Raw genomic sequence first — 20,277 nt, 5'->3', positions numbered from 1 at the left:
TTTCAGCTATTAATGTGCCTCCCACAATGCAGGTACAGTGATTTCTGAATAGTACTTAATATGGTGTTACCATTGTTAAAGTTATTATATTAAAATTAAGTTGAATTCCTAAGTTTATTGTTTGATGCAGAGATGGCACTGCGACGCCGATTTTGTAGTTATGTACGTTACTAAGAGAGTTAACAAACAGAGAGAACCTAGAAAAGAGAAAGACTAGTATCTGCAGTTAAAACAGAGTTATTGTAATGTTTCTCTAATAAATTAATGTGCTCAAGAATATATGAAATTCAATAGGTTATGGACGCAGCACGCCCAGCTCATGCTAGTTGCTTTTAAATACGTACGGAGTTGCAAGCAAGATTGTGATAATTACGTCGAGTTAAAGTTTGCTGTGAAGTCTCGTTAATTCAGCGTTCTTTAAGAATGGATTTGGCGAAGCACATCAAACCCCTGGCTGGAGAGGCGGACTGGCCAATTTGGAAGAGGAAATTGCGGGACTTGTTAATTACCAGGAAGGAGCCCTAGATGTAATTGATGGAAAATTGGTGAAACCCGAGCCTCTGTCGCCTAACGCTACGGAAGATGAAATCAAAGAGCACAAGAAGGTCAGCGATTTATTCCGCGAGGCAAATAGTTACTCAAAGTCAATCATTTCAAGTTCAGTGACTGACGTAATTTATGAGAAAATCATGGACAAAGAAACAGCGCGAGAGGCGTGGGAAGCATTAAAGTCAAATTTCGAGGCGTCATCCAAAGACCAGCTGTTCAAAATATCTACCGAGTTTTTTGCGTTTAGCTGGATTAATGGAGAGGATGTTTCGACTCATGCCGCGAGATTAAAAAAATTTGTGGTTCGAGCTAAATAACGGCTTGAAAGCCAAAAATGAAAATGCGCTGCCAGACCTGATTTTAGTCAGTAAAGTCTTGCAAATTTTACCGGGTGAATACGAGAATTTCAGATCCGGCTGGATGTTATTGTCGAAAGATGAAGAAAAGACTTTTGAAGAGCAGGTCACCCCGTTGTGTATGTACGAGCGAAATTTTATGAAGAGCGCTAGCACAGAGGGAGACTGCAGGAGACGCATTATTCGTGAAGAGCGGAAAACCAAGGTCAAGTCAAAGTTGGAAGAGGCCAAAAGGAAATGACACTTGCAACTACTGCAAGAAGAAAGGGCATTGGGTTAAGAATTGTGAGACGTGGATTGCAGATGGAAGACCGGTGAAGAAGAACGTTACAAAGGTTGCACACAGCAATGAAGTCGACACCAAATGTGCAATAACTCTAGAGTGCAACGAAGTGTTTGCAACAGAGATGCATTCAACAGATTGGTGGATTAACAACGGAGCAACAAAACACATAACAAATTCTTTTGCGTATTTTAGTGATTTAAGGAGTTCAAGAGTCGAAATTCAGTTAAAGCAGCGGACAAAGAGAAGCTTCATGCTGTTGGGAAAGGGACTATAAATTTTTTTTCCGAAGTGGAGGGCAAAGTTTTGCAATTGGAGCTACGAGATGTTTGGTACGTTCCTGAAATTTCGGAAAACTTATTTTCTGCTCTTTCAGCTCATGACAGAAATAAGAACAGCAAGTTTTGCTCAACGGCAACGAGGTGTTGGTTTCAAGTGAACAACCAAACCGTTGTTTGTGGATCAAGAAAAGTCGGAGGAACTCTCTTCAAAGCAGAGATAACCGCGATTCTTCCAGAGAGTGAAGAAGGCGTAAATGTTGCTGTAGCTGATGGTTCGGTACTGCAATTTTATCACGAAAGGTGGGGACACCAAGATAAGCGACATGTGAGAGAGATGCTCAAGAGAGAGTTGGGTATCACTGTGAAGATGATGAAAGAATGTTGTGAGCCCTGCATTTTCGGCAAGTCACATCGTGTACCGTTTGGCACTCGGAGAAAGGCAACAAGACCTGGAGAACTTTTTTCTTCTGATGTTGTAGGCCCATTTTGCGAATCTTTTAGTAAAAAAGATTTCTAGTTGTGTTCTAGGATAGCTACACGAAGTTTTGTTATGGCTTCGTAATTAAACAAAAGTCAGATGTCAAAATTGTGTTGAAACAGGTCTAAGCACATGCAAAGACACTTGGGCATAACATTAAAGACCTACTCAGTGACAATGGAGGAGAATTTGATTGTGAAGAGATTAAGCACATTCTAGCTGAGAGCGGAATCACACAGAGACTGACAGCGCCATACACACCTCGGCAGAATGTCGGCAGTGAGCGTGAGAATAGAACAGTCGTCGAGATGGCCTTCAAGCACTCAAACAGTGAAGTTGAATATCCTGATGCAATATGGGTAGAGCTAGTGACAACAGCCATTTACATTCTTAACAGAACAGGAAAATCGTCAGAAGATGGAGTCAGTCCTTATGAACTGTGGATGGGAAAGAAACCAAGAATCAAACATCTGCGTATCATTGGATCTTCCTGCTACGTTCACATTCCATCCCAAAAGAGGGGAAAAATGGACAAGAAGGCAGTGAAAGGGTTCCTAGTAGGATATGACGGAGATGAGCGATACAGAGTTTACGTTCCAACTAATCACAGAGTTATCCTGTCCAGAGATGTTCAATTCCAAGAGAGAATTAAAGAATGTAAGGACGAAGTCAAGCTACTATTCAAAGATATCGGGCCTAGAGACGAATTTGAGGAAAAGAAGCAAGAAGAACCACAGATCGACATTGAGAAAGAATCATCAATGAGTGATGTAGAATCACTTGGTGAAAGTGAATCAGATACAGATAAGGAAGAAAACTCCGAGCACGTATCTGAAAGAATTCTGAGAAATAGATCAACCTTGAAGAGACCGAAACATCTTGAAGACTACACCATGAGAGTGGAGGAATTCTTCAACCAAGTGATGGAGGATCCTGAGACCTTTGAAGATGCACTGAGAAGGGAGGAATCACTCGAGTGGAAGAAAGCCATGGATCGTGAAATTGCCTCATTGAAAGAGAATCAAACCTGGATTTTGACGGAGCTTCCACCAGGTGCAAAGGCAATTCCATGTAAATGGGAATTTCGACTCAAGAAAAATCCAGACGGCAGCATTAACAAGTACAAGGGGAGATTGGTTGTTAAGGGATTCAGTCAACGTCATGACATCGATTATAGCGAAACTTTCAGTCCGGTAGCGAAGATGGGGACTATACGCTCAATGCTAAGCATTGCAGCAAGTAAAAAGATGCACCTGACACAATTTGACGTGTCGACAACATTCCTTTACGGAGAACTTGAAGAAACCATTTTCATGAAACAGCCTCAAGGATATGAAGATGGAACAAGCAAGGTTTTTCAGCTGAAGAGAAGTCTTTATGGACTTAAGCAAGCACCCAGATGCTGGAATAAGCGACTCGGATCATTCCTGCATCAGCATGGGTTTAAGGCCAGCGATGCCGATCCATGTTTATACATTCGAGAGAGGAATGGTAGGAAGATGATCATACTAGTGATCTATGTAGATGATGGCTCGATGGCAGCAACAAATATACAAGAGATGGAAGATTTTATTGAAGAATTGAAGAAAGAGTTCAAAATTATTTCAAAGCAAGCAAGCTATTTTCTGGGCCTTGAAGTTCAACAAGAAGAGAGGTTCATTAAGATAAGTCAAAGAGCATACGCAAAGAAAATTTTAGAACGCTTCAATTTTTCAGAATGTAGGCCAGTATCAACCCCAATGCTGAATGGTGCAGAACTTTCCACATCAGGGAAAGATGACGAGGCACCAAAGTTTCCCTACAGGCAGGCCATTGGAGCTCTGATGTATTTGATGCTTGACACAAGACCAGACTTGGCTAGAATCCTTGGCTAGAATGGCTAGAATATCCTTTCGAGGATACCTTCTTCTCTCCCTCGGTTACTTTTTGAAAGTATTGTTACCTTAGTGACGGTAGCCAAGAGTCGCCAATTGTTTATGCATTGTTGGAAAAAAGATCGATTAGATCGATTTTATCAGCATTTTCGATTGTTATTCATCCTTTATAATGGTAGGAAATTGAATATGACTTGTTTGAATGATATTTGTTTTGTTTAATTTCTTTTATAATTAGATTTATGAGCTTATCTGGATGTAACTCGGGAAAACTCAGGTAATAATGTGCCAACAATATTCTCGCCAGATTTTCTAAATCTTCTTCTTTTTTGGCAGATGCCTGCATTAAAAACTAATTTCTCTATGGAATCTTAAAATTTTTATAGCTAACCCTGTGAAATGAATCATTTTCACCACGTCTTCTGAAGAATTTAATTCTTTCCTCATCAAGTATTGACAATGAATGAAAGGAATAAATCAGCCTTTTTGGTAGATTTTGAAGAAAGTCAACCTATTTAAGTGGTGACTAGTCGCTTTGAAATCATTGTATATTGTATTCTCTATCACTTTTTGCCGTCAAATTAATTACCTTAATCTTCGCCCATGACATCCTAACTTTCGCATGACAAACAGAGTTTTTTAACGTCGTTCAAGTTCGTTATCAGATGAAGTCAATAGCAGTAATCGGTGAAAATGTTTAGGAATTGGGGTTTAAATATCACCTTTTGTTTATAACTAAATGTTTTTTATGGGTAAACTACTTTTATAAGGTTTAAATTTAGCTTTTACAAATTCATTTGCTGAAAATCTTCCTGCTCTAATCAGTAATAGCTATCGGTAAAACGTACAGGTGATGCGGGCATAAATGTCTTCCGTAAGTTATCACGTAATGATTTTTTTATGAAAAAATAAAATTTATTAGCGTTTGCAAATACACGTGGCTTGAAATCTCCCTATTCCTCTAGGCCAGGACGAAAGGGAATTTTCGCACCGCGATCAAGAGTGTTAATCACTTACTGCTAGGCTATAACACGTACTAGTAGGTGCATACAAAAGCGTCGCAATACGCGTCTGTGATTAAGATAACACTCGTTAGCATTACATGCGATGTAATGCTAACGAGTGGTAAAGGTTAGTTTTCGGTGTCAAATATTTAGGCATAATTTCGGTGTTAAATGAAATAAGCACTTCAAAAGTCAATCAGAAAACATTTTTAAAACTTTAGCTGGAAAAAAAGATCTATGAAGAGTTTAAAATGAATATTTAAACCTCTTCAAACTCTTGAAACTTCAATGAACGTTTAGAAATGAAAGGTAGTTGCACTTTTCCACGATGATTTAATACGTACGATGCGTTTCGACTTTAAAGGCCTGGTTACACGGTACATTAAGGCGTACAAGTTAATGTACGTTTGCGTGAATGATTTTGGTGGACCGGAACGGAACACGTACGAATGCATGAACCAAATTAGAACAGGTTCTATTTTCTGTGCATGCATTCGCACAAGTTGGGTGGCTACACGGTGCATTTTGGCGTTCAATCTCGCGTTCATACATTTGGACATTAACCCGTACGTGCTAATGTATCGTGTAACCAGGCCTTAAAGCCATAATCTGGTACAAGACCAGATGATGGCTTTTTTCTTGTCACGGATGTGTCGAAATTCCATTAAATTCCATCAACTTATTCAATGAACGTTCTCTGGTTCTATGCTCAGGATAATTTAGTCATGAATCAGTTCGTGATGATCTCCGCTGTTTAACACTGAAATGGACAAAATGATATCATAAAAGAGATATTTTAATCGCTCTTTACGTGGATGGACGCGAGAGGATTACAGCAAAAATATAATCCATATTCATTTATAATTATAATATTTTAATGTCATATAGATTTTATTATAAATAAATTTGAGATTGCTATCTAAAATATAGTACTGATTTATTATATAAGAACATCTTGGCTTTAAAAATTTACAAAATTTATGTGATTGTGGCAGAATTTTTCGCGCGCGTTATATAATTTCAAAATCTCCGATTTTGTTTCCACTCCCACATCGTGTTATCAATTATTAATTCATCTTAGCGATGGTCTACTCTATTTAGTACAGGTGCTTGGAAAACCACACAGAAATGGTTTGGTGTACGCCTTCTGTTTTTAATTCCCAAGAAAAAATTTCCGCATCGCTACATTCATCGCTCTATTGCCTTTCTTGCCACATCGATTGAATTGTAATCGGATGACCATTTCATAATGTCTCTTTCCCAAAAGACTTGGGTCACGTCAATGCATGAATTTTAGCGGCCAACGAGATTCCTCATTGCCTCGGTCCATGGGTCATGTGTGCCATGGTTGCGTTCAACAAGTCCTTCCGGTATCACTGCATATACATCTCTTTCAGCCACGAAATGTTTCGTTTTAATGCACAAGTGAATTCATATGAGGACAGCAAATCTAGCATGAAAATATTGTTTTATTACACAAAGAAAATAAAATGATTTTTCTGTCTAGTCATTGTGCCACTTTATTTTTGTTTATGACTATGTGTCACGATATTTTGTATCTACGAACCGTGCGATTATTTATTTGGTTGTGTTTTGCTTCAGCGAAGGATTTTTGATTTCTCAATCAATTGTTCGCACAAGTGGATTCCTCAAGAGATCATGGGCACATTATCCATGAGGAAAATAAACTTCGACATTAACTTCTGTTCCACAGATTGAAAATATATACGCCAAGGATATCTTCACACAATGAATATCGCAGGTTAAAACCCTATGTATGATGGCTCCATCCAGCATGCGTGAATGACTATCTTCCTTTTCTATGATACTACATCATTCGTCATCACAAAATATACTAACTTAGGGTATTGTACACAAAATAAATAGACTTTATTGTGCCCTGAAAATCTGACAGATTCACTTTTCGTAATGAGGGTGCAAATACACATACTTTTTGCTTTTACAATAAAACCTTAAAGTCCACTATGACGGAAACATTAACTGAAATGACATTAAATGGGTTATAGAAATCTTCCCGAGAACTTTAAAAGTTACAGAATAGCAGCTCTCGGCTCTGTTTTCGATTAGGTGCTCCAGTATTTTTATTTTTGATTTTTCAGCGATTAGATCTTGACCATTTAAAGTTCGTTCTTCGAAGCAGTTTTTCATAATTTCGAGTTATGTACTTTCAAGTAAATTTACTTATTTTTCCCACACATTTCACGGAAAAGTTAAAACTAGGATAGTGTAAGGCACTGCCAACAGATATTTTCAATTAATAGTATTTTGGTACAGCTCATACAATCTGAAGAATTTCAGCGGCCACATTTCTCAAACCGGCGATCTTATTTAAGTGTCTTCCGTTTCTTTCCGTTAGCTTATTTCCAATGTTTCCCTTCAAGGATGATCGAAAAAGACAGTCCACTTTTTCAAAAATGCTGTCTTCCGCTGGTATCCTTCGTTCGAGATATTGAAAAGGATTTCCGAACGGCCTTAAATGTGTAAAAAAAAAACTCCAAGACTCCAGCCAGTTTCGTTTGTAACTCAATTAGACAGAAATGAGGGCTACCCAATAGTGCGGACGTCGTACGCGAAAGACTCTCCACAATAGGTTTTCAGGATGTTAAAAACTTCGAATAAGTTATTATCGAAATTGGAAAAAAATCCACTTTCCTCTCTTCGAAAGACATCCCTGAATTTGAAGATGCAAACCCAATCCAATATGAGATAGTTCGATTTACTTGATAATGGAGAACCTTAAATCAAAAATAAATCATAACGACCAAAGTAAAATAATGAATTTAGGAGACTTTAGTTCATGCATGTTATGCTACGTGCTTCCCTGGAATAAGTAATTCAGCCGTACATCTGGCATACACCAAACAAAAAATAAATTAAACTGAGGAAAGGGAAACAAATGTTAATGTAATGTAATTTTGAACGGCTATATGAGATTTGCGTGGAGAGCTGCTTCAAACCAAACTGACTGTTAGATGACTGGTGGTAATAATTATGCATGAAGACATTTTTAACGATTATTCAAAACGCGAAACTCAAGAGGACATTATGTCTTGTATGGTTCTCACCTTTTTCTGCTGATTTTTGCATCCCATTTAGATTCAAGTGAACGTTTTAAGAAGTTAATAATGTAAAAATGATCACTATGATAGTTACTTGTATCATAATGATCAATGTGAAATTATTCTACCTTGAACTTGGCACATTGGCATTTTTTGTCTTGAATTACGAATTTTGTGGACCATAAAAACAAAAACATTTCATCGTCAGGACTCATGTTAATTTATAGTTTTACTTATTTCAATGTATCCCCATTCGATTTATATAGTTAAGAACTTACCCTAACTAAATGGGAAATGGTGAAAAAGTCAAGTTTTAGCTAATGATTTGCTTCTCTAAAAATGAAAAATAGAAAATTTTCAGCCGATCTTCAAGTTTTTCAATCTCACCCGCTTTGAGGAAGTCTTTTATAAACAAGGAAAAGAACCATTTTTACCATGAGATCCCGCATCATACTTAATTAGAGGCAATTATTCAATGACTAATTTCACCGTTAGTTCTAGCGTTGAGGTGGAGCCCTTATTTTCTTAAGTTTTCGCTTGTTTTTCGTCATTGAAGAAGTGGCAAATGCTCCAAAGACTATAGTCTACGAATAGAGAGATAGTTTTCAGAGAACATGAGTGACCGCGAAGTTTTTCCGTCAGGATATAAAATCTACACATGCGATCGACGCGATGAAACAGGTGGCGGAGTTATTCTAGCAGTTAATTCACATTTACACGGCGCTGCTCATAGAAAGCGTATGGTGTACAATAGGGTGGTTTCCTATTATTGGCTTATTGCCTAAAGCGAAAGATTATTACTCCTGGAGTACGCATTTCACGCTCTTAGATTTTCGAATGACGATATCTATTTTTCGCGATTAAACGAAAAGTGAAAAATTTCAAGCGCGCGAAAACGCGACGGCTAAGTAGGAATGATGGAAAAAGTCCGTGTGACGTATTTCTGGTTCCCGCTGCCGCCCTGTGAGGTGACCTTGAGGCGAGGCTTGAGCGCTGATACATCTACATCTACATAATACCCTGCGAGCCACCTCTAGGGTGTTTGGCAGGGGGTGACCAATCACCAGCATGCAGCATGCATTTGGACTCCCACATGCACACCACACCGTCCAAAAAACGTCCCGTACAATAACAAACTATACTACTATATGCTGTTAGAAATAGAATATAGAATAGAAATTCAGAAACATGCATTAAGTTTTAAATAGGTTAGTAGGCTACACTACAAGTCATGCAATCTATTTACGAGTTCTATTGCTGCCGTTATAATCTCTTATTGATCGTGGAAAAAATGACATTCGGAATCTGTCTGTTCTACAATCTATCTCTCTTATTTTATTTATATGATCTGATCTTCCGTAGTACGTTGGCGTCCGTAAGATATGGTTAACTTCGTTAGAAAATACACTACTCTTGAATTCATCTGAAAGGTTTAGTCTATTTTTCAATCTACGGTCCGACAGAGATTCCCATCCGAGTTTATCTAAGAGGTCAGTTACACTAACAAGACTATCGTAACGACCTTTCACATACCTGGCAGCTCTTCTTTGCACGCGTTCTAACTCTGTTATTAAGCCTTTTTCATGAGGGTCCCAAACACTGGCAGCTTATTCCAAATGTGGTCTAACGAGGGAAAAGTAGCTAATTTCTCTCACTTTGTCGTCGCACTTTCCTAATATTCTTTTAACAAAACCCATTTTACGATTAGCTTGACCGGTTATTTCTCGAATATGTTTATTCCACGATAGATCATTATTGAGTCTAACGCCTAGATATTTCACGGATTCAACTGCCTTTAACTGGGTGCCCCGAATGATATAGTTACGCTGTAGGGAGTTATTCTTCTTCCAGAAATTCATTTCGACGCATTTTTCCAAATTTAATTCTAACTGCCAAGCATCGCACCAAGCTTGGATAGCAGCAAGGTCATTCGTTAGTTCATCTATATCTTTGCTGGAACGGATTTCTCTGTAAACTACAGCGTCGTCTGCAAATAATCGTAACTTGCTCTGCACTACTTCGCCAATGTCGTTTATATAAAGAAGGAATAGGAGTGGGCCAATGACACTACCCTGAGGAACGCCAGAAGTGACTCTAACCTCATTGGAGACTGCACCGTCTAATACTACTCTTTGGACGCGGTCGCTCAAAAATTCTCTAATCCAGGAGATGACATCTTCGTCTAGACCATAAGATTTCAGTTTTATCATTAACTTTCCGTGGGATACTTTATCAAATGCCTTTTTGAAATCAAGAAAAATCGCGTCTACTGGAATGTTGTCTTCCCCGGAGACTAAAATATCGTGGGCGAAAAGCGCTAACTGAGTTTCGCACGATCTGCTTTTCCTGAATCCATGTTGAGTTCCCATTAATAAGTTTTGCGCGTCTAGGTGTTTCATTACCGAGCTGACTACGATGTGTTCAAGGACTTTGCAAGAGATGGACGTTAAAGATATCGGCCTGTAATTAGATGGCTGTTCCTTGTCTCCACTTTTAAATATTGGCGTTACATTAGCGATTTTCCAGTCATTAGGTACTTCGTGTTGCTTGATGGATTTACTGAATATTAACTGCAAGTAAGGGGCAATTTCTGAGGCTAGTTCTTTATATACGCGAGAAGGGATATCGTCTGGACCAGGTGATTTATTTGGACTAAGCGATTTCAATATATTTTCTATTCCGAGCGTACTAATGTCAATAGCTGGCATCTTATGTATACAGGGATTGTCATCGGTCTCGGGTGAGTTTTCGGAAGGCTCCGTGAACACGCTTTTGAAGTAGGAATTTAATAAATTGGCTTTATCGTAACTGCTTGTCAACACATCTCCATTGTCGTTTCTCAGCGAACATACGGTAGATCGTTTACCTTGAACTTCCCTAACATATGACCAAAATGCTTTTGGGTTATCCTGTAACTGCTCTACTAGTGTTTTTCTTTTAAAATTCGTGAACGCTTTGCTGAACGCTTCCTTCGTGGCGGCTTTAGTCATCCTATATTTTTTAATTATTAGCTCGCGTTCATTAGCGGATAAATCCGTGCTGACTTTTTTCATTTTTGCATGACACGCTCTCTGTCGCCTCAATGATCTTCTCACTTCCGCGTCGTACCATCTCGGTTCGCTGCCTTCTTTTACTGTTTTACTAGGGATGTAGCTATTTATTCCCGAAGTTACGAGCGAAAGAAAAGCTTTCCAAGTGTTCTCTACATTTAACTTTAATACTGATTCTTGAAACTCGGGGAAAGCATTTTTCAGATTACTCTTAAACCCATCAAAATCAGCTCTTTTAAAAATGAAAACTTTACGCTCTTTTTTAAAGTTTACAGCGGTATTTAGAGAAAACTTTGCAGTTACTACCCTGTGGTCACTAATTCCTTCGACAGTGCCAACGTTTACTACCTGATGTGGTATATTTGTTGCTAATAAATCAAGAATATTTTCTCCTCTGTTTGGTGCGGATGCTATTTGAAACAATGAATTAGATGTAAATGTGTGTAATAAAGCCTCGCAGATCACTTTATCCCTCCCACCAGGAATGAAGCTATAAGTCTCCCAATTTATAGAAGGTACGTTGAAATCTCCACCTACAATCAAGTTTCTTTCAGGATACTTGGATGCTACGCTGTTTATTTGATTTTGAAAATCCAACATTGACGTTATATCTGAGTTAGGTGGTCTGTAATACGAACATAATAAAATAGTTTTGAATTTTGGACATTTAATTAAACACCACACAGATTCAACGCTGGTCTCAGTTACGGTTATCGCTTGGCTGACGATTGAATTCTTTACAGCTATAAAAACTCCGCCCCCAACTCGATTAATTCTATCTTTCCGATAAACAGTGAACGATTTTGGGAAGATCTCATTGTCTGAATCATCATCTGTTAGCCAACTTTCTGTTCCAAAAATGACGTTACACTTCGTACTATGAATTAAATGGTGGAATTCGGGAATCTTATTTCTTAAACTACGGCAATTAACCACAGCCACGATTAAAACTTCGGAAGCAGTATTATTGCGATTCGGGAATAATTCTGATTTGCTTTTGTCGAATAGACTATTCACAGGCTCTATACCGCTGATAAATGGAAATGTATGTCTTATTGTCTCACTATCAATATGAATTGAGCCTTGACTGCCTTTGAACGTATTGCTCGACTGACGCTTTTCGTGCTTAAATGTAATACCTGAAACGCTGATTTTTCTTTCTACTACTCTATTCTCATTTCTGGAAGAATTTTTGTCTGTGAAAAGTTTTGAACTTACCCCTTTATTTTTCAACCCACTACTATATCTACACTCTGCCCTGCTCTCTACTCTAAAAAAGACAAACGATACGACGCAGGCTGCTAGCAGGTAGCTGAGTACCCTGCTACCAGGTGGCGCTTGGCTTAAATAAGGATTATTAATACCTTATCAAACGGGGAAAACTTTCCGACCTTAGCCAGTTTTAATAGGCGATTATTAAGACATGTTTCCCTGAGCTCTGTGCCTCATACATGCATTGGTAATCTCAGACTATGTAAAACTCCTATCTACTCGTATAGAAACTAGGTCCCTGTGACGTCACGTGGAGTGGCATCGCATGGGCGCCAATATGGCCTTTTTCAAATGAGGTTAAAATTGACCATTGGCATTCGTCTAAACTGGGATTTCTGAAACCAAATAATTTGTATATTATGAATACCCTAACGGTGGGTAACGAATAGCAATCAATACATTCGTTTTCTTTGATGAAGGAAACTACCCTATTACACAACGAAACAAAAGGAGTGTACATTTTTGCTCTTTTTATAGTCATGCAAACTCTGAAGTAGGTATTATGGGATCGATAAGTATATTGGCTGACACGACGCTGTCACCTATCTCGAAATCAGTTATCCCTCTGAGTTTAAAATCCCATCATCGTATTTAAATATCGTTCATCCGTGAGGCTATGGGTGGGGACTGGAACACAATCTGAGCAAATGCACGCCGATACATTTCTTGCGCAGGTGGTCCAACTTTTCCCATGTATACGTTGCGGATGGTGTTAATATAGATGCGAAAGGTGAAGTATTTGGGAGTTACGATAACTTCGATCCTATCTTGAGATAACATATAAGATGTAAGAAACGTTTGTGGCAGAGCCCTGAAGAAGCTAGGAATCGTCCAGAGTGTTGTGGGAAGATTTTCGGGTGCGTAATTAAAGAGTGGTGTTATTTCGAACTCGTCCGGCCACGTTTTGAATATGCAATGAGAATATGAGATACAGCGCGGAAAAACTTATTGCATGAACATAATAAAATTCAAATGAAAGCGGCGCGATTCGTCAAAAACAGCTACGGGCACTCTTTGGGTCGATAAAAATGAATGACTTCCATCACCACAAACCACATAAATACTAGGGTATCCTAAATCCACAAAATTCAGGTTATATTTTCTAGAGTTTAGGATATTATAAAATGTCACGACACATTTTGCTATAATTGGAGCCAGAAAAAGAATATGGATAAAGAGCGAGCTCCATATTATTCATCCGCTCAAAAATAAAAAAAACAAGCATCTGCTTCAGTGGTTTTCCAAAATGGATACGCTCAGTGTTAAAAAAGTAATCCTCGGAAAAATTCTACAAATTCCTTATGATTTTAATGACTTATATGCGCCATTTTCCAGAACATAGTTAGAAGTCTTGAAAAAAAAAAACACGAACCTTCAAGAAATTCGAGTGCAGCCCACCCTAGGCTTAATTCCGGTCCGATTGCTTCACTTGAAGTTGGGAGTAACAAAATTCGCTTCATTATCTAATCTTCTATCTATTTACATACATGAAAGAGGACGTCTGTTTGTCTGTCCACTATGCGTTTCCGTATGACTCCACGGATTGCAACCAAAGTTAGTACTTAGGTGCCTCTCATGCTCACAAAACCCTTAGTGCTACTTCTGGTTGGGCCCGACGCGTCCTTTGTGTCGTTTTCTCATAGCTATCTACATCTACATCTACATATTACCCTGCGAGAAACCTCTAGGGTGTTTGGCAGGGGGTGACCAATCACCAACATGCAGCATGCAAGAGGACCGCCACATGCACACCGCACGGTCATAGAAATATTACGCACGCTATAAAAATATACATGCTTATTCGTAAAAAAATTGCTAATGGTTAGTAGTTCCTAGTTCAAATACATGCAAGGTTAGAACTATGAAAAAACATGCAATTAGTGATACTAGCGAGCGACGCCATTAATCCTATCAATTGGGACAACGTTGCTATCCTTAATAGTACGAGGGAAGAATGACATTTTAAATCTCTCTGTTTTGCAGTCTATTTCTTTTATTTTATTCTCATTCATAGCTATTTGTTGTGTCACGTCATACAAACTCTGTGGTTTGACATCCTGCCGGTTACGCAGACCTCTTGACACTTCAAAGGGAAAACATAACGGATTTTACCCTTCACTATTAATCCTCTTGATGCCAACCTTTCCTGGGGTATGCGTTCTCACGACGTTTTTAGTTCACGCACGTACCATAACGACCAATGTTAAGGAGCTGATCGAGTGCGCGGTACACGGAAATCGTTTTTTCCATTAAATACACCAAAGGATGAAGTTCGCCATGAAAAAATATTTGACTTAGCCGGGATTTGAATCCGGATCTCCCGATTGCCGGTCAGGCGTGCCAACCAGTTACACCACCAAGCCGGCTAAGTCAAATATTTTTTCATTGCGAACTTCATCCTTTGGTGTATTTAACTTTGCACCCGTGCGCGTGACTGCGAACAAAGTCACTTGTTCATGCAGTGTTTTTTCCATTGTTTGCTCCTACGTATGTCTACCATCATCATGCCTGCTTAGTTCGTTTACCAAAAAATCCTGCCATATGACCATGAATTCCATGGCCCGAGTTTCTCACCTCTCTTGGTACTATCCTTCCCAAGCAACACCGGGTGACCGACTAGTATGGAATGAGAGAGCGACCATTTTTTAAGTTTTACACTCAACGTATTGCTTGCGATTACAGAAAAAATATTTTGAACGGCTCGCTCGGTTGATCGTTTGGATATCAGCACTTGACGCTCTCGCGAGCTGCCAGTAAAAGGGAAGTGGAAGGACATTAAATCACGCTCCAATGAGCGCGTTCCAGTTTTACGATGACTACTGTCTTCTCACCAAGAATCTTCCTTCGCTATAAATTATGTAACTACATTGAAATACTCCATTGGTGGACAGTTAACACTGTTAATTGTGATCCATGTTCATCTACATTTTCACTGGATGGACGTTTACCTTCCGCTCAACTCGTCTTTTTTCGTGAAACGCTATTTATTTAAAACTTATGTTTAATGTGTGAAATCAATGATTTGCGAGGTTAATTCGCGGAATTGTGACATGAAAGATTAAAAAGTAAACTTTGTTGCATTCCACATGATACTCATTAAAAGACACAACCGGTTTCGACCTTTTCAGGTCATTATCAAGAAGTGAGTAAATATGGGAATTGATAATAAACTGAAAAGGTCGAAACCTCTTGATAATGACCTGAAAAATTCGAAACCGCCTGAGTCTATTAATAAATACTGTGTGGAATGCAATAAAGTTTAATTTTTAATCTATTATGTTTAATGTCTTGAAAATTTCAGGAAACAAATTGTAAACTCTTATCAAACATTGTCCTGTACCTCAAATTTAAAAATTTACGTTATTATTCTCACACATTTATTTTTTTTATAATTGAGTTACTGGGAGAAAAAAGTGTACAACACTTGCCCCGAAAATTTCAAGATGATTGAGTACGTTTCAAATGAATATTTGATCGCAGATAAGAGGAAATACGACCGGTCGAGAGAGAGGCATGCGACTTCATAATTCATTATTGTGTAACAACAAAATTACGTCAATATTTCGAGGTTTTTGCAGGACAAAAATATTATTCAAAATCTTACTTCAATTTACCATGCTATAGAAGTGTCATTGATAGGCCAACAAGAGCACGTCTTCATCTTTTCCGGAATATCTATTTATAAAAGAAGAGGATGGGTGTTTATCTGTCGGCAATGCATTTCCATACGGCTACACGGATTGCGACCAAAGTTAGTACATAGATGCATGTAATGCTCTAAAACTACGTAGTGCTACTTTAGGTTGCGTTCGACGTGCCCTTCGCGTCGTTTACACATTACCATCCGTTACATCACGTCATGCAACTTCTGTGGTTGGATGTCCTACAGAATAAGCACACCTCTTCACTCGATTAAGGGGAAAACACTGATACTGATAAAATACTGGAACAACAGATTAGCTATTAATCCTGTCGGCGTAAACCTGTTTGCTGGGGAATGAGTTCACAAGACGTTTTGGTCTACACAGGTACGGACACATGTATAGCTGTTAATTTTGTGGAGTGGGGTAACAGCCGATCCCGTGCGCGTTATACGGAAAGCGTTTTTTCCATTGTTTACTGCTCAGCGCGCCTAAAAATCCTCTCATGTGAACATGAATTCTAATATCGAAATTTCCCGCTTCCCCTGGTATCTTTCCACTGCAACGCCGGGTGGCCTGCTAGTCTACTAATAAAATGCTTAAAACAAAGTTACTTCTCTACGAGGTCATCCGTATCTGAGTTCAATTTCATTTGTTCTTTACTTGCTTGTTCCTGCCACACCATGTCATGATAATTTATTGATGAGCCTAGCGTCTCCATTTTAAAACTCAAAGTTACTTCGGGAAAACCCAATTTTCCTCAACCCATTTATTAATTACATGAGAAGAACTCAAGCAGCTGACGATATCCATCAGATATCAAAATAAGGTTTATGCATCCAAAACACGTTATTATTACACGATGGATTTTGACAACGTTACATAGATATTCTATTTGTAACATCCACGACAATTTTTAAAAATAACGTTAATTATACATCCGAGTTGTAATATTCGTGATATTCTTAATTGACATTTAATAGATAGTACAAACGTATTAAACTAAAAAAAGGAACGAGAGGACTGAGTCTTAATGCAATAAGGGTTATTAAAAGAATTATTGTGTAAAAAGTTAACGCACATGCTCTTTTTAATCAATTTTACCATCAATTCAAGTAGTAGCACTAATTTCCTTAAAAAAAATTTTATCCAAACAATTTTCAAAGGTAACAAATGCTCTGTATAAAATTGAAGAGCACAACATTTTTGACTGTAGGTCTGAGGATAAAACCATTATTAGCATAACCATTATCTACTCTTTATATGTAGTGAAGATATCTAAGAGATGTTGTGATATGGACCTCGATTGATTGCCGCTTTGTTATTCCTTAGTATGCTGAGAATTAATATAATACTGTTATTATTATTTATGCCAAGACCATGCCTTCTCTGCTCATTTCTGTATTTTCCATAGCCGATTGTAATCCAGATCTTTCACGGTAGGTAACTGTCAAAGAAATCGTATTTCAATTAAGTAGGAGCGGCGGCCCATGGTCTATAGCTTAGATACAGGTGTAAAGCGGAAGATATTGACCTCACAAACAGTTGATCTTTCTTCACCTCCAACTAAAACCTATAAGGGGAGATATTCTACCCATCTCCTAGCATTCACTTATTCTGAATTTGTAAAATTCGATTTATACGATCTGGAACAATGTAACCCTCATCTTTCAAACCAATCGTCGGTTTTCACGTGATAATGAGGGAAGGTATAAGATGAAACGAAAAATGATAAAACGAAATGAAAAATAGTGCACCAAAATACAATTTTCCATTCGGTGATAGGTGTGAACCAATTTTGGAATACACATCAACATGGATAGATCTTATTCTTACAGTTGAATTGACATTAAAAAGAAGAACTTTGTGCTGTCACATGATGACGCCTAACGTTGAAACCACGGTCGTGAATAAATATTAATGTGAAAGCTCAAAGTTCTTGTTTTTAATGTTAATTATGAATCGCTTTCACCAAGTTACGCCTCAAACAATCAATCTTACAGATGGAACTTAAAGCTGAAGGTTATAGCGCAGAAAATTTCGAATAATGGTGATAGCCTCAATATACGTCACAATAATGTCATTTACGTAGTCATATGAAGTCCTCCATCAGGTAAAGTTTTTATTCTACAACCTCTTTCAATCTCGAATACGGAATGTACTGAAATCGGTCGTGTGAATAAAATTGTTGACTAAAAATTGCTAGTAAGTTTTAATTTACGATATGTTAGAATTTCACCACATAAAGCCTGAATCAAAAATAAAAAGCCTGAATATTTTTTCTGCGATCACAGCATGATTTTTGACTTCGAGACTTAATGTCTGAGCGAAATCCAAGGGCGAAGTTTCCATTTCGTTGAGGAAGGATTTTCTCTGCGACATGGTCATTGCGCTTTCCTCAGGCTGTCCAAAAGTAGTACATGTACACGATATTAAGAACTAGAAAGCACAAAAATAGGCGTGGAGCTTTATGTAGTCGCAAATAATAAAGCACTCGATTTATTTTATCAAAATTTATTGATAAATTTTATCGAACATTTAGACATTTCATAATTTGGTCAATTGTACGAAAGAGTTTGGTAAAAATAACTCGATACGCTTCAGAGTTTGGTAACTTTCATCGAAGGGATGATTAATTTTACGAACATGCTTGCTTTTTTCGTTACAATTATCTAACTCTATTGATTGTTTTGATAGAATTTACTAATCGCTTTGCGAAATCTATCAAACGGACTGTACTACGATACCACGACTACGCAGCGAACCCTGAGAGTTTATACGCTAACGATTGAAATAGAAATAAATAGTATTTTTATCATAGATAAAGCCGCGACATCATAATTTGCATCGATGATCTAAATCTAGCATTTTAAAACATTGGTAGCATCAGAGCCAATTATTCCCGATTTACAAATAATGGAAGTGTTACCGACGAAGACGGTACTCTAAACGTAAAAGCCGAAGTAAAATATTAAAAATCGTCCCTAAAATAACAATGTACCAAAAATAATGAAATTTTCAGCGATAAAACTTAGCGTTTCGTAATTTTGTAGTGTGATTCGAACTAGGCAGAAATAAATGCCTTAGCCTTTGGCATTCCTACGTGCATATTCCTCGAGAATCGTTACTACTTTCTACCTCTGATCCCAAGTTAACAATGACTTCGAATGAATTGGTGCAATACGTTAGGAGAAATTAAATTCAATGGGAAGGCTGCAATTATCCTACGTCCGTGACAATTCTCAACAGGCTCTTGAATGTTTTATGTGAAATGGCGTCCAGTTTCACTTTCCGCGCCTGGCCATTCCAATATATTACGACGACGTTAAATCTTAACCTTCCTTCTCAGTTTTTTTTGTTTGGACTTTCCGGCCGATATTCCATTTCACTAAGCCATGACTTCACCTCTACTCAACCAGAAAATTAGCCTGATTTTCACGATTCAGCTTCCTTGAATTCTTTCCAAGTGCTCATTTTAGTGTTTCATTATCAAGGCATTTCCTATTGTCTCCTCAAGTCTGTAATGCACACACTCCATACTTCCTACACTCAGTGAGGGGTTCTTGTATACATGCATGCACAACCAAGGACAAAAATCACGTTCCCTGACAATTCTGACAGCCTTCAATATCATAACTCTAAAACTTAACATGGGTATAGTCCCTTCTTAATGGTCGCTTGCCCATTTTCACTACAGCATTATACACACATATCGTGAGACTTACTTATTCAATTTACTAAATCCAGATATTCTCTAAACTCAATAACTTGTCCCAAGACTTGTCCCAATTCTAGAATGAAATACACCAAAGATGATGCAATGAGAAAAATTGCTCGATGTGTACCAAATACCACCAAATAATCGCCCACTAAATTATTCAACCCGAAGGTTTGCCTGAATAGGTGAGGGTAGAGCTCACTCCGGACCAATCCACAGGCGTATAAATTGCACACATTTAGGGTAGGTAGTCATAATTCCTCTCCCTGCTCCAACTATTCCATGAAGATTTTTTTGGGGGTGCCCGAAGTGTTCTCCTTAAATTTAAGTAGAAGTGATGTCAGGCTACGGCGATACTCGAAATATTCATTATATATTTTTCTCTTTGCTGATACAAATATTCTCAACAATAAAATACCAAACTGTCAACTTAATCCTTTAAATTCAACCATAAGAAAAAACCAAAAGAATGACGTCCAAATTTTAATGGGACGAAGGAGGGAGAGCGAGGAATTGGAAGAGGGGTGATTTCTATTTTCGTGATCGTCTACATGATGGTGCAATCAATTTTTTACTATTTTTACCAATGATGAAACTTAACTTACTTTAATGTCTAATAGATCACAAAGTCAATATTTCATTCGGAGGGCTGTGTGTCCCTTTGTACATTGACTTTATTAGTATCTCTTTT

The sequence above is a fragment of the Ischnura elegans genome, chromosome 9 (genome assembly GCF_921293095.1).
Source record: "Ischnura elegans chromosome 9, ioIscEleg1.1, whole genome shotgun sequence".
Taxonomy (NCBI): Eukaryota; Metazoa; Arthropoda; class Insecta; order Odonata; family Coenagrionidae; genus Ischnura; species Ischnura elegans.
Note: the sequence above shows the minus strand (reverse complement) of the source record.